Source organism: Glycine soja, chromosome 7, assembly GCF_004193775.1.
Source record: "Glycine soja cultivar W05 chromosome 7, ASM419377v2, whole genome shotgun sequence".
Lineage (NCBI taxonomy): Eukaryota > Viridiplantae > Streptophyta > Magnoliopsida > Fabales > Fabaceae > Glycine > Glycine soja.
Window position 1 is genome coordinate 35,736,611 of NC_041008.1, and position 15,209 is coordinate 35,751,819.

Below are 15,209 nucleotides of genomic sequence, written 5' to 3' on the forward strand. Positions count from 1 at the left end.
AAAGGTTTTAACTAGCCAAAATCAGAGTGACAATACAATTGCCTTAACGACTCCTAATTATGTGAGCCATTAGATCAATCATGTGCTAGCAATAGTTGAGGAGCCCGTGAATTTCTTCAGGGGCCGAGTACACGTCCACCATTGCTTTGGCCTTAGCTAGCAGTCAGGGAAGCTCTTGACTTCCATTCAAAGTAAAGGCGAATCTATCCATCCACATCATTGCCTCTCTATGCAATGAGTCAATTACCCTTTCCCTTGCTTTCCTTTTTACTGATATCTTGGTGTACTCATCCTCTAGTCTTTGCTCATGAGTCGCTGCTAGGTTTAGCTTCTCTTTATACTCATCGATGATGGCCCACATATTCCCTTCAGTCTCGCTTAACTGTTGGGACAAATTTCTTTTCGACCTAAGGCAAGCCTTTAACTCGTCCTTCAAGATCATGCCTTCAACCCGCGACTAATCCCTTTTGTCTCTTCGGAGCTTGAGCTCACTGTTGCTGCCCCATAAAGCCCCTTGAAACTTGTTTCGGTCGTGTTCTTCCTTTCGGACCCTCTTGGTTTCTCGTTCCAAGGCTTCGATGGTGGTCATATTGATGTCCCTTAGTTCATCGTACTCTCTTCGAACTTTGATGGCCGTTGACTTGAACTTCTCTTTGACTGCCCAGGCTCTTTCAAGCTCCACCTTTAGGGCTTGTACCTCTTCACTCTCTTCCGGAGCTTCGGCCTCTTCCTCTCTCGTAGCCCTTAGCTTTGGGAGCCAATCTAAGCCTCGTGTGTAGACTCTCAGCCACTTACGATAGTCGCCGATGATCCCATTACTACTTCCCCTAAGCTCTTTGTCCTTCCTTTGCACCGCATCCCATGCCTTGCAAACTCCTTGAAGTACCCTTGTGTTGGGGTCACTGAAACCCCGTGCGATGAAAGGCGCGATGCTTTCCTCCGACGGCGCTCCTCTCATGGGGTAGCTAAGTTGTCCGATGGCGAGGACGGGATTATAATTACTACAACCCCTTGTTCCCATCAAGGGAACATTGGAAATCCTTCACACGAGGACAAAATCCCGGTTCTTCCTTCCTTCCAGTGAGGGAACCAATTAACGGACGCCCCCTCCATGCTAGCCAAGAGTTGGTCCCAATTCGCCTTTCCTTTCTCGGCGCACGAGCAGTGACCTTGTAGCGGACACACAAGCCTACCTTCTTGGCAAAAAAGGTGCGAAACCAGCCACACATAGAGAGTCGGTGTACAACAAACAATTCATGTGCCGCTATTTTCACATCTTCGGTCGAACGTGTCATACATGTCGGCCAAAATGGCGATAACCGGGCTTTCCTTGCCATGATGAAAGGCGAGGAAAGCGTCAATCGCTGCTAGGTCCACTAATCCTTCCAGATTTGGAAAAAGGACAACTCTGAAGATCAAAAGCGTTAAGATGTCAATAAAAGAAGCCCATTCACCTTGATTTTCCAAGGCCTTTGCCTTCTCCTCCAAACACCTCCTTGGTACTCCGACTACCCCATTCCGATTTTGCTTTACCCGGACCAACTCTTGTGTCGAGATTTTCACTACCTTGGCAACTCTAGCCACGGAGGGATAGAACCCCAAGAAAAGATATGGCTTCCTTCCTCCCAACGGGTATTGCTCATGGACCAAGATGTCATGGACCATGTTGAAAATCTAAATTGATTCAGCCCCATGTCCTGCATAAAAATTCGCAATACTTCAACTGTGCATCATTCGCATACATCCATGCTTTTCATTGGTTGCATTGCTCATTGCATTCTTTCCTTGAAAAAAAAACAAACTTAATCATTATTATCAAAAAGAAAAGAACACGCTATACGAAGCCCTTACCGAACCCGTGCTAAAGCTAGAGTATTGGGTGAAGTAAAGGAGGTACAAGAGCAGATGAAGGCCGACAGGGAGGCCATGAAAGAGCAAATGGCCACAATGATGGAGGCCATGATGAGCATGAAGAAGATAATGGAAGCCAATGCGGTTGCACTTGCCGCTACCAGCGCTGTTGATAAGGTGAACCCGACGCCCCCATCTGGGCTCAACCAAATGAATCATCCAATCTCAGATATTGTAGGCAAAGATTTGGGAAGTACAGGTGGCCCCCATTATGTGCAAATTCAAAACAAGCACGCCTTCCCGCTATATGGCTTGCCTGCCAACTATACACCACCCAATGTGGCATACACTCCCAATGAGAATGTCAATAACTCCACTCCCATACTTATTGAGAGCCAACAACCTCAATCTGATCATGCACATGTCTCTCAACCCATGGGGGAGACACATGAAATTCCCCACCACAATCTAGCCGACTTCGAGCCTTGCCTCGGATATGCCACTGAAGGGCAAGCAGTTGGTGGTATACCCCTGCAAAACACTTTGGAGGGGCCTCAATTTCGCCCCCAACCACAACACTTCTATGGGAAAATGGTGGGTTACACACCTTCAAGCTTTGTGGATTTGGTCTTCGTTGGCGAAAGGATCAAAGTGGGTCTGGAAAGAGGCAAATCTGATCACCCTGCTTTGATGAATGCGAAAACTGGGGCAAATGAAGAGGATGAGAATGAGGGAGAAACCCTTGCTATGACTACCATTCCTACACGGTCAAATTTCCCATCAGCCCAACAATGTCATTACTCAGCCAATAGCAGTCCCTCTCACCCAATCATCCACAAAAGCCATCCCCAAATCAGCCACAAGGCCTGCCTGCTCACCACACACCCAATGCCCAAACACCACCTATAGCGCAAACCAAAAAGGAATTTTGCAGCAAAAAGCCTGTAGGATTCACCCTAAATTCCGGTGTCATAAGCTAACTTGCTCCCATATCTACTTGATAATACAATGGTAGCCATAACCCCTGCCAGGGTTCCTCAACCTCCATTTTTCCAAGGATACGACTCAAATGCAACATGGGCATATCATGGAGGAGTTTCGGGACATTCCATTGAGCACTGTATGACTTGAAGCGTAAGGTGCAAAGTCTAACTGATGCGGGCTGGCTGAAATTTGAGGAGAATCGCTAGTGAATCCTAACATTGACAAGCGACACTACACATGGGGCAATTTGGAAACCTATTGTTAGATGTCTCTAATGACTCATCGGGATTTTCAAGTTTATGCCAATATTGTAAACCACAGTTACAATGCTAAATAAAATGGATAAATTTGACATCTTTGTCCCTCATCCTCTTGTAATTACATCTTTGCTTCCACTGGAATGTGGGTGCAAGCCATTGGTTTGCTTGCTCAAGCGACCTGCGCTCCTGAGTTTGGACTTCCAAGACCGTTCAATTAGAAATTACTCGTGCTACATATTTGGTGAGGATGCCGTAAACAACGAGTAAAGCAGAAAAGTTCAAAAATAAATAGAAAAAGCATTTGATTGACTGTGTTTTCAAGTAAAAATATAGACATTCATGTGACCTCATTTTATCATTCCTGAAAGTTTGTCTTTTTGAGAGAGAAGTGAGTTATCATGAATAGGAGTCATTTGACTTAATCCGTCAACTGAAAAATCCTTCAACTATTTCTCGTCCTTGAAAATCCTTTTTGAGAATCAACCGCTTCTTTCATTCTTCCTTGCTACAAGGTTGTGAAAACAAGACAACTATGGATACCTCAGAGCCCTACACTACGGCAATGAAAGACACCATGCATAAACCTCAAGAGAACCTAGGGGTAGATCAGAAATTCTCACCCAATAGGTTCCCTACTACAAGGTCATGATGAAAGACAAAGATTGATACCTCAAAGCCCTACACTGGGGAAATAAGGGGCACCGTGCATGAGCCTCAGGCGAACCTAGGGGCAGGTCAAAAGTTCTCACCTGTCGATGTTTTTAAACAAAAAAAAGGGGGGGAGTGACAAACTGATCGAGGTCGTACCCGAATCAAATAAATATTAAAATGTAGTAACTAGGAAGTGATCCTAGGTTGTTTCCCAACGAGCAATGACAAACCAAATGTTCATAACAGATAGTAGGAAATAGTAACAAATTGGGGGGGAGGGGGGTTGTTTGCTTTTGTAAATTAAACAGCGAGTAAAATTAAATTAGAAAATATCAGAATTAAAATACGTTGCTTCCCCTTTATTCACAAGCAAGTCGCTTATCCTAGATTGCGAGAATTTATCCTTTATCAGTTTAACCACTTAATTCAACCCTAAATTAAATTACTAAGCGAAATTTAACATAAGGCATTCATTATGTGATTAAGCAACACATACACCAATTACTCATAAACGATCATTAAGCATGAACGTAAAATAAGCGCAGAGACAATTAATCAAGCACTAAGCATGCATGAATTAATAGCAACAAATTTAGAGTAATTAGTGAAGAGGAAAACCTGAACAGAATTTAACAATAATAATAGAACCTCAAAGAGAACTGTGCTTGATCCTCAAGAGAAAACAACGCTGGAGACTTAGCCTTCCATTAATCAATAGAGAACGAAATTTTATTGATGAATGAAATTTTATTGCTAAAACTAAAAAGTCAGAACTGGAATTGCCAAAAACGAAAATAAATCAGAAAGAGAAGAGAGAAGAGAGAGAGCTAAACTAGAACCTTGGTGTTGTTATATAGTTTTTCAGCCCCAAAGCTTACAAATCTGTTTTAAATCCAAGCCCATAAATAAAATAAAATCAAATTTAGATAAGATAAGATAAGATCTAGATGAAATAATATCTAGATGAGATCAAATCTAAATAATATCTAGATAAGATAAGATCTAATTTTGTAGAATAAAATAGTCTGCTCTCTTCAAGTCCAAGCCCAATTCTGGATTCAAGCCCAATGCTTCCTTAATTCCTGAAATTAGATTAAAAACATCAAATTAGTTGAATGGGCCCAAATAATAAAACTGCCTAATTAATTTGACAATTAAGACTAATCAGTACTTAAAATGATGCAAAAAGGGTTAATAAATAGGAGAAAATAATGGCACATCACAAACCCTGGGATTTCAGTGGATTGATTAAACGGCTCCATCGCCTCACTCCTAAATTGTCAAGTGAGTAAATCAAATAGGACATACACTCTGAGGGAGTTCCCGAAGAGATTTGAAAAAGATAGGATGAGGTTGCATGAATTATCACCTCTTTCAAAAATCAAATCAAAATCACAAAATAGGGAAAGAATGTCATGAACATTGTACAACTTTCCATTACATTGCATTGTTTCATACGAAGTCCGCATTTACCGCATTTCAAGACAAAGGTTGCATGCATCTGCATCCCTAAAAATCATGTTAACTGCATAGATTTCCTACATCTAATGTCCAATCTTTTGAATTTGGGATGACCAGCCCTCTTGATGAGTCAATCTCTTGCTTTCTCATAAGGGTGGACCCTTGGGTACTAGTACCCATCGCCTTAAGAGGGCTGCACGTCCTCGCCTTAAGAGGGTTGCACGTCCTCACCTTCAGAGGACTACACGTCCTCGACTTTAGAGGGCTACACGTCCTCGCCTTAAAAGGGTTGGACGTTCTTGCCTTAAGAAGGCTGCACGTCCTCGCCTTAAGAGGGCTGCACATCCTCGCCTTCAGAGGACTACACGTCCTCGACTTTAGAGGGCTACACGTCATCACCTTAAGAGGGCTGCACGCCCTCGCCTTTAGAGGATTGCACGTCCTCGGCTTCAGAGGACTACACGTCCTCGCCTTTAGAGGGCTACACGCCCTCACTGTAAGCGGGCTGCATATCCTCGCCTTTAGAGGGTTGCATGTCCTCACCGTAAAAGGGCTACACACCCCCGCCTTCAGAGGACTGCACGTCCTCGCCTTCAGAAGGCTTCACGTGCTCGCCTTTAGAGGGCTAGTCGCCCTTGTCGTAAGAGGACTGCACGTCCTCGCCTTTAGAGGGCTTCACATCCTCGCCTTCAGAGGGCTGTAGGTCCTCGACTTCATAGGGCTACACATCCTCGCCTTTAGAGGGCTACACGTCCTTGCCTTAAGAGGGCTACACGTCCTCGCCTTCAGAGGATTGTACGTCCTCACCTTTAGAGGGCTACACGTCTTCGCCTTCAGAGAACTCAAGGTCCTCTACCTTTAATGCTTAACTGAGGCTTGTGCTCCTGGGTGAGGGGCCAGTGGTTTCCTTTTATCAGTTCCTGGGCCACCCCCTTGATCTTGGAGGAGGGCCAACTATGCGAGCACAGCCAGAGAAGGAGGCTATCGCCCAGCTACTATGCATACCAGGGTAAGATTTCACCCAGACCGCTACAGGGAGATGAGTGCGGATCATGCGCACCAACAAATTGATGATGTTGCTACTTAGCAACATTTTGTCCAGCGACCACAACTCCGATCTCCCCCTGCCGAAGTGTCAGCTGGTTTATGCCATCATGACATAAGTAAGTATGCATGTGGCTCAACTGATTTCTAGGGTCATCTACTGTTTGCAGGGATCCTGCCCCCAAGACACCCAGTGGACCCGGAGAAGTCCAATAGGGCTCTGGGGTTTCCAGCTCTCATTACGGGACTTTATCAGTTCTACGGAGTGCCCGTCTCCCCCAGCAAGGTCATCAGGCCCCCTATTAACAGGGCCTTCATCAAGAAGTATTGTGCCCCCAGGCAGGCACAGGGCGAGGCACCACAGTAGCCTGAGGACGGCCAGCAGCGGGCGACAGACACACCGCCACCACCTTCAAAGTCCACCTCAGCTCATCCACAAAGGTTGGAGCGTTGTCTGCGACACATGGCCGACCAGCAAGTGGCCAACCACCGGGGCAGGTACAAGTAGGTACTAGGCTCGTGATCGACAAGTCGTCATTATGCATCCGACTCAAGATGTTAAAGAAGTGCTACTAGGAGGTAACCTAGAATTGGCTACGAAGAAGCTCCCCGCGAAGCAATCCAGGAAACCATTGAAGAGGGTTCTAGTGTGGCCCCACAAGCCGACACAGGCTTTGACAAACATCAATTCCAAAGCGTGGAACATCAGTAGCGTTTCGAGGCCATCAAGGGATGGTCATTCCTCATATAGAGACAAGGGCAACTGAGGGATGATGAATTTCCGCACTTCCTTGGAGGAGGCAGAGCCATACAACCAGGATCGCCAAACTTGTGATTTATCCTTCATTACTACTTTCAGTTATTTTGTTATTCTGTTATTTCCCTTGGGATTTGACATTATCTGCTTCCAATTATTATGTCCATTGTGATTGAATTGAACATGCAGTTATCTGTCGCATTGTGAGTAATTTACCGCTTTTGGCATATGGTCGTACTTACTTTACGATGATTTGTCCGAAATGCAAAAATGTGTGTAAGTCTGGTGTACTTTCGTTCACACGCCTTTTTTCAATAAAATGTAATCTCGGGTATCAACTATGCCCAGGTTACGAGCTGTTTTTAATCTTTCGAAAAATTGCCGAAACAAAAAAACAAAAAAAACAAACAAGAATAAATAATATATTTTTTTGACTAAAAAGCCAAGACGCTTTCGAAAAGAAATAAACTCCAGCTCTTTCTTTGAAAAAGATTCACCGATCAAAACACAAAAGGGTTTTGTTGAAAAAATGTGTATACACCTGAAGGGTGAATGCTGTGAAAATTTTCCCGAACACCCAAAATGGACTCGGATGAATGCATGAATTTATAAAAGAGCATGTTTTGGAAACACTGGGTTGACTTAAATAGGAAAAATTAATCCTAAGCCTTAGTATCACATGACCACAAAACTTGATGCTTGAGTGTCCACATAGGTGCATGCATGACTAGTTTTGCATAAAATTTTTGAATCATCATTGTTGCACGCATGTCATGGAAATAATGTGGGACATTCCTTTATCCCTGAACCGCTGGCCAAACCAACACCCTGACATATATCATGTCCAGGCGTTCTACAAGCTTTGAGCCAAAATCCCAACTCACCATAAACCTTGACCCGGGATGAGAATTTCCATCCTCGCCCTCAGAAAGAAAAAAAATTCCCAATCAAAGATTGGAAGAAAGCAAAATGGAAAGAAAAAATCCCGATCAAAGATCAGAAGAAAACAAAAGAAAATATATAGAAAAGGTCTTTGGACCAGACAATATCTTAACAATATAAAATTGTCACAAGCAAACAAGAAAAGAAAAGAAACCATGACTGGAAGTGGTCATCTCCCTTTGATTACCAACCAAAATCTTGTGCGCCGGCGAATTTTTTGCCCCGCACTAAACAAAAAAAACAAAAAAGGAAAAAGGCCAAAACACTCAGAGCCAAATTCCCCTCCAAAAACACTATTCCTAAGAAAAATTCCTATTGATCCATGATCACACATGTAATCTTTGATTTGATAGGAAATGATTTGCAAAATCAAGTCATGACATATCTATGGTTCGAAATTAGGATAAAACACTTGCCTGTGTGAGATTGATACACTCCTAGTGATTTTCTTCTATTTTTGTTGGACCCAGTGTTTCCTCTAAAATGGTCGTTTAGAAACGAAACGCTAACATCCAAAATCTCATTTGTGGTTATGAGAAAATTTTATCGGCATACATTCCTTCTCCAATAGACGCATTGTTTTTCTTCAAAAAAATATATGTTGCCTTGATCGGTTGGAGGTTTGTTTCTTTGCTAAAGCATGTTCGCATTTTAGTGAAAGAACACTGAGACTATTTTTAGTCTCACACAAAAAAAAATGAAGAACTACGTAGGTCTGAGTTCCTCATCGCAATTGAGGATACGTAGGAGCAAAAGCCTTGCTTTTGTCGACCACCCCACACACCTTTTGCTATCGTGACCTGAGAGTTTGGTGGCACGCAGAGATGCCCTATACGGTAATCTGCACACACAATTCTGCTATCGTGACTCGAGGGTCCGGTAGCATGTGGAGATACCTTATGGTTATCCATACCTTTCATCAACTAGAGGCAAGCGAGCCCGTTGACACGCAGAGACCAATGTGGTCATTTGCACCCTTCCCGGAGATGTCAGCGTCTTCCGCCCGAGACCGCAAAAAAGTCCCACCTTTGCTATCATGACTTGAGGGTCCGGTAGCATGCGGAGATACCATATGGTTATCCGCAACTAGAGGCAAGCGAGCCTGTTGACATGCAGAGACCAATGTGGTCATCTGCACCCTTCCTAGAGATGTCGACGTCTTCCGACCGAGACCGCGAAAAAGTCTCACCTTTGAGAAGATATCTGGAGTGTGCTAGAAGCTTCGTTCCCGAGAGCATCTCTTATTTAAGCATTTCAGCCTTTGCTTTCGTGTAGCTTAGGAAAAATGTCATTTCTTCTTCTTTCTTTCTTCCAAAGCCATTTCTAAAGTTCCAAGAACTTTATCCATCACCCACAGCCACCATTAGCAACCACAAACCATCATTGTTCTCCATTGAAAACTCACACCGAGAGGAACCCTTCAACCGAAGCGGAATCTTCCAACTTGCCTTGCATTTTTGGTAGAGAACGAAAACCCTAATCTGACCTTTCGTTTTCTTTCGAGGTAACCATGGTTCTATGCTTGTTTCTTGTTAGTTTCATCTTCTCTTTGCATCTTTTCTGCCTTTGGAACCGCCATTGCATGTCTTATGCTTCCTTTTAAAAACCATAGAGAAAGAGACTTTGTAAACGTTATCCTTTCATGAAATGCATGTTATTTTCGTAACCTACACTGAACACCGGTCACATTGGCGTGGTCGGAATTTTCAAATGAAGTTCCTTTGTAAAACCCGAAATGCTCTCAGCTCTTTCATGTAGTGATGTGGGTGTTTGACCCAGAGCACTGTTACTAGCTTTGTTTTCTGAAATCCATACTAAGTCTCCTTCGTTTTGGCACGGTAGAGGCTTGTGTGGAATCGACGAGCAAGGACAAAAAGGAATCTTCAAGTGACGCGACAAGGAATCCGCGGGGTAGCTCACGATAGGTGAGGGGAGTTTATTATAAAATTTATCATTTTAACACCATAGTTAGGGTCAGGGAACCTAGCTATGAGGATATCTGCCTGTCCCTATTGCATGCTGATTTTTCTTCAAAGAAAATTACGTTTTAACTAATGGGATGCGATATATATATATATATATATATATATATATATATATATATATATATATATATATATATATATATATATATATATATATGTATTGTGATGAATGATATTGTTTTGGTTGTTTGAAATGTGTTGCTTGAAGACCGTGCGTGTGGAAATGATATTGTTGTGTTTGTTTTGAATTGTTGTTGATGTTGCTATTGAGGACTTTAATTGATATGTGATGCTAATGATAATTATGATGATATTGATTTGAGATGACATTGTTAATAAAGACCATGTAAACATGAATTGTTATTATTGATGAATATGTGGATATGAAATGAGGTTGTTGTTGTTGTTGATAACGTCATTGAGATGAGATGATATTTATGTTGTGAATGACATGGAAATACGATTTGTTGATTGATGTTGGAAATGCATTGGCATGTGCATGTTGTGTATGTTCGTGGGGGGCACTGTGCACTGACCTTTCAGGGTCTTTGGCACTAGCTTTTGGCCACGTTCATACGTTGGATGTTGTGTATGATCGTGGGGGGCACTGTGCACTGACCTTCCAGGGTCTTTGGTCACGTTCATACGTCGTATGAAGTGTATGTCATGGGGGGTAGAGTGCACTAACCTTGTCGGATGGCCCAGACGTGGGTAACTAGCGTGGTTATAGAATCTAAGCATTCCTGAGGGGGTGCTTAGGTGCTTTAATTGGTCCATGGTCTTTGGCACTTACTTTTGGTCATGATCATAGCTCATACGACACATGAAATAGAGTAACTGTGGCCAAGTGTACTTTGTACTAGGGGGCTGTCACTTGGTAGGGAACACCTTTGGGCTCTCAGGCTAATCACCTATGGGAGGGGGGCTGTTACGTGCACAACCGGGTGGTCTCGACAAACTCAGCACAGTTCCCTAAGTGAGAGTGTCGTGTGGACACGCTTAGGCTATTTCCTAATATTAGGTTGCTGTTGGTACGTACCACATTGCATCTGAGTGTTGAGTCAGGTGCATGCATCATTTTGTGCAGTCTTGATTGGGTCCATGGATGGATGATGAGTAATTGTTGAATGTGAATGATGAATATTTGTTGGATATGAGTGTTGAATAATGATTGATGTGTATGCTTATCGTGTTTGCATATGTTCCTTGCTAATTGTGGTTATTTGGAATTGGTATTGGTTCTTTTATAATAAACTCACCCTTGAAATTTTGTATCGTGTGGTTGATACCTGTGATGATCACGAACCTTGTTCGTAGGAGCAGAATGACAGTGGCAGGGTGTAGGGAGTAAGATTCTGGTGAGGAGCCGCCGAGTCGACGTGATGACGTTGGCGTTATTTTGGGAGAGAGTTGTGTTTTGTAATCAACTCCTCCGTAGTTGGTTTTTAAGTTTTATTTTGTTGAGTTAAAGATGTAAAACTGGAATTTTAATTATATATATATATGAACATATTTAATTTTCGTTATGTGTATGACATGTACCGAATTATTGTTTCTATGTAATTATGCATATTCACTTAAGTAATGGCGTGTTGTTGGATGAATTTATGTTGTGACAAAATCACTTCTATTTTCATAATCAAAAATTAAGGGAGTTCTTTTTATAAAAATTGAAATTATCGAATATTAGAGTGTGGATACCGTAGCGACGAGGCGGGTCGTTACACACACAATTCTGCTATCGTGACTCGAGGGTCCAATAGCATGGGGAGATACCTTATGGTTATCTGTACACACAATTTTGCTATCGTGACTCGAGGGTCCGGTAGCATGCAGAGATACCTTATGGTTATCCGCACCTTGACACTGGACAACAGTTCATTAAGGAAGAAACTGTTGTGGATGATCATCACTTGTCACTTAATGCATTAGAAAGAGGTACATGTGTGGGTACAATTTGATTTTTGGCATTTATTGAAAAATTATCAGCCATAGTGCTGATAGATGGTGGTAGTTCTGACAATTTTATGCAACCTCGCATTGCTAAGTTTTTGAAGCTTCCTGTTGAGCCAGCTCCCTCTTTTAAGGTGATGGTAGGGAATGGTAATTACATGGAAACTAAAGGTCTAGTGCAGAATTTGATTATTCAGGCGCAAGGCAATGTGTTTCAATTACCAGTATATGCTCTCCCTATTTCCGAAGCTGATCTTATTTTGGGTGCTAATTGGTTGAAGACCATTGGGCCTCATATAGCTGATTATGCCTTATTGAATCTGAGATTTTTACATGGGAATAAATTTATTACAATACAAGGTGAAGTGGATCATGTTCCAGTACAAGCTCATTTACATCACATTCGTCGTATGGTTAACACCTATTCTATTGTTGAAGTATATACAGTGAAGATGGTGGATCCTATTGCTCAAGCTATTCCATTATCAGAGTTGCTAGATGACATGGAACCCAAATTGGCTCTTTTATTGCATAACTATGCTTCGGTGTTCGATACCCCAACTTCATTGCTGCCCCACCGCACTCAAGATCATTATATTCCATTAATTAAAGGCTCAGGCCCTGTCAAAGTGATGCCATATCATTATCCCCACAGCCAAAAAGAGGAAATAGAAAAGTTAGTGGCTGATATGCTTATAGAGGGGATTATTCAACCAAGCAAGAGTCCTTTTTTGTCTCCCATAATCCTTGTGAAGAAGAAGGATGGTTCTTGGCGTGTATGTACTAATTATCGAGCTCTTAACGCCACTACGATAAAGGATAGTTTTCCAAAACCCACCGTGGATGTATTGCTCGATGAGTTATTTGGTGCTTCCTTTTTCTCGAAGCTGGATTTGAGTTCCGGTTATCCTCAAGTTCTATTAACACCTGAGGACATACATAAAACCGCTTTTCGCACGCATCATGGCCATTTCGAGTGGTTGGTCATGCCCTTTGGATTGACTAACGCACCGACTATGTTTCAAGGTTTGATGAATGATATCTTTAAGGACGTCTTACGAAAGTTTGTTCTTGTCTTTTTCGATGATATCCTCATATATAGTTCTTTATGGAATAATCATCTCTACCATTTGGAGGTAGTCCTGAAAACACTTCAACAACATCAGTTGTATGCACGTTTTTCTAAATGCTCCTTTGGAGTAACAAAAATTGAGTATTTAGGTCATACGTTTTCAGGTCGGGGAGTGGCTATGGATACAACAAAGCTGGATGCTATTCGAACTTGGCCATTGCCAACCAATTTAAATCAATTGTGTGGGTTCCTTGGATTATCGGGGTATTGTCATTGTTTTGTGAAGAGTTATGCGCAACTGGCAGCACCTTTGATTGATTTACTAAAAAAGGATTCATTTAAATGGACTGTCGCAACTACAATAGCCTTGTATCATATATGTGAAGGGTACAAGTCGACTAGAAAAATGGGTTTGGGATGTGGATGAGATGTCCTATATTGACTTCAGAAAGGTGGTTTCTTTTTTGCTCCACAAACATTTCAAGTATTTGTGGTACCAACATCCAAAATTTGGTCTGAGTTGTGGATTGAAACCATTGAACAATGATGCTAATGTGTTGCAACTTGGTGCAAATTGTAAAGGGTTTGGTGTTGTTGAGATATTTGTGGAGCATCTCATTGATGTTCCAGTCCTCGATGAAGGGTTATCAAATGGCAGAGGAAATGATTTTTCTATAATTGAAGAAGTAGAAGTTGTTGTTATTGATGATGCTAACAATGATAGGGATGAAGTTTAGATTCAGGGTGAGGCTGACAGACATGATAATGAGGTACTCGGTGGTGGAGACTATGTGGCCGAAGATGAAACTGGCAGTGAATACACATCCTTAGATGATAGTGACTATAAAGAAGACTGGGACTAGACCAGTATGTTGGATCCAAAAATTTTTGCAGAAAATCATCCTCCACCTCCACCAAATTACGATGATGAATATAAGACCACTTGGGATGTTGATGCACTATTTTGGATGAATGATGAAGCAGTAACAACAGCTGATTTTGAAGATGAGGATGGTGATATTGATGACATGGAAACACCACCTAGTACTGAATATGAAGGGATTCCCAAAATCAAGTTTCCGATGTTCAGAATCACCACTTGAAAATAAGGTTTTTACATCGGTTATTTAAGACTTTCAACATCGGTTATTAACTGATGTAGAAAGTACTAATGTGGAAAGTAGTATCGTTAACATCGATTTTTCAAAACCGATGTTAACTAATAAATACAACATCGGTTATTTAAATAGCCGATGTTATATGATAAGAATTATGAAAAAAAAAAGTTATAAATCTACATATCAGCATCAGTTTTTAAAAAAACTAATGTTAAATCTCACTAACAACACTGAAAGAAGTCGATCGGATGAGGACGAAAAATATTATTGTCCTTGCATCAATTGTTTGAACGGAAGATGACAAATATTGGATGATATATGGGAGCATCTATTGTGTGATGGAATTAAGAAGAATTACACCACATGGATATGGCAAGGAGAATTGACAGACATGCAGAGTGGGTCCCAATTTGAACCGTTTGATGTAGAAATGGGAGATCGCTTGGAGGATATGATTTGTGACCTTGGACAAGAGTCTTTTTAGCAAGCATATGCCCCTGTGTACGATACATTGCAAAGTGATTCAAAGAAGCCTTTGTATCCGGGGTGTAAGAATTCCTTGACGCTATTGTCAGCGGTGTTAAGTTTGGTTAATGTCAAGGCCAGATATGGGTGGAGCAACAAAAGATTTACTTCACTGCTTCAAGTAGTGCATGATATGCTGCAAGAGGTAAACATGTTGCCTAAAAGTTACTATCAGGCCAAGAAGATACTGTGTCCGATGGATATGGAGTATCAGAAGATTCATGCTTGCCAAAATGATTGCATATTGTACAGACATGAATTTGAAGAAATGTCCAAATGCCCTAGGTGTGGAGTATCACAATACAAAGTGAAGGATGATGATGACTGTAGTACTGATGAAAACTCAAAGAAGGGCCCCCCAACGAAGGTGTTGTGGTATCTTCCAATCATTCCAAGGTTTAAGCGTCTTTTTGCTAATGCAGATGACGCAAAAGACCTTACCTGGCATGCAAAAGGGAGGAACTGTGATGGAATGGTCTGTCATCCGGTTGATTGCTCCCAGTGGAAGAAGATTGATCGTTTGTATCTGGATTTTGGCAAAGAGGCAAGAAATCTTAAGCTTGGACTAGTCAGTGATGGAATGAATCCATATGGCAATTTAAGCCT